Here is a 1,425-nt window from a genome sequence, read left to right on the forward strand (position 1 = left end):
AAATAATGTCAATAAGATCCTTAATAGGTTCAGAGGTCATAGACATGGAAAAGAAGAAACAAAACAAACAAGAAACACAATATCAATATAATGTGTTAATATCAATAAAATGTGCTGATACTAATATAATGTGCCAATGTGGCATTTTGAGTATAATGTCCAAAGCAACATGATTGGACCTGCAAATTTGCACCACCTGTCCTGCGGTCTCCCAGGACTGGTGTGAGCTGTTTATACCTTTAAGAATTCAATAATAGACACTGTTCCAACAAGATAGGGTTGACTCAGGAGAGGAAAAAAGATATACAACAATGGAGTAAAATAAAAAAGTAAGACTGAAAGTAGTACCAGAGACTAGGCATCCCTAAATCTTAATTTCAAGACTTGTGAAGCTCTTCAAAAATGCCTGTGTGGAAATTTCCCCGCCCCCAAACAAACACCTCAAAATGCAAGAATTCGCAGTCTAAAGGCAAAGCAAGGACAAGTGGAAGATAGTGAATGCGAATGCTTACTGTAAGACAGAGACAAAAGTGAAACTCTGTAGCCTTCTTAGCGCAGTAGGCAGCGCGTCAGTCTCATAATCTGAAGGTCCTGAGTTCGAGCCTCAGAGAAGGCAGTTTTTTGCTAGTAATATTTAGCTTCACGAACTCTTATAGAGCTCTTTACTGACCGAAAACTACCTTCCTAAATATCCTTCTCTGTGCTCATCTTTATTTAGTTCAGAGCCAGTCTTTATGGAGCTTAGGGCCACAGAGGACAGAGGCGTTTTGGAGGTTAGTGAATGGAATTGCCCCGAGTAGATCCACAGACCGGCTGGTGCTGCAGAGAAACAGGATACGAAGGCTCAGTAGGTCAGTGAGAACGCTCTTAGATACCGGCATCTCTTTCTCCAGACGCTTGGTACTTACTGAGAGACTGGAAGTCAACTTTGTGGATAGCTAGAAGATTGAGGTCGCCTAAATGAGAGATGTACTGGAGTAAACTGGAAAACAAGCTAAACCTTGACAAAATTAGGGAGAATCCAGCCTGGGAGTCAGGTGGATCTATCTGGGCGGAGAAATGCAAAGCTTCTGTGTTCCTGAGGAGGACACGACACCCAAGGAACCTGTAGGAATAGTCCAAGAGAAGTCTGACCCCGAAAAGCACTGTCTTCAAATAAGAGTTAGTTGCACCCCTTGCATTGCACTTCTAGCTATTTCAACTGTAGCCTCAGAATTCCTCAACCTTCCAAGAAAAAAACAAAACGACACGCATGCTTCCATAATGACATCAGGATAATCTGCTATGAAAAAACCCGCTGATGGCCAAAAATGTTGAAGGATAAAAACACCTGTGCCTCGAGGGGAGGGAGCGAGGCGGGTGGAGGGGGCGTGGCAGCAACCAGGTGTGCTGCTGCCCTTACTCCACCCTCAGGAAAAAAGTGTT

General features: G+C 43.4%; 1 non-coding gene across 1 annotated transcript; it reads left to right on the forward strand.

Annotated features, from left to right (window-relative positions):
• Positions 1–543: 543 nt before the first annotated feature.
• Trnam-cau lies at positions 544–616 on the forward strand. Its single transcript has one exon. It is a non-coding gene; the product is annotated as a tRNA-Met (tRNA).
• Positions 617–1,425: the final 809 nt, after the last annotated feature.

The sequence above is a fragment of the Mus caroli genome, chromosome 13, assembly GCF_900094665.2.
Source record: "Mus caroli chromosome 13, CAROLI_EIJ_v1.1, whole genome shotgun sequence".
In the NCBI taxonomy this organism is placed as follows: domain Eukaryota; kingdom Metazoa; phylum Chordata; class Mammalia; order Rodentia; family Muridae; genus Mus; species Mus caroli.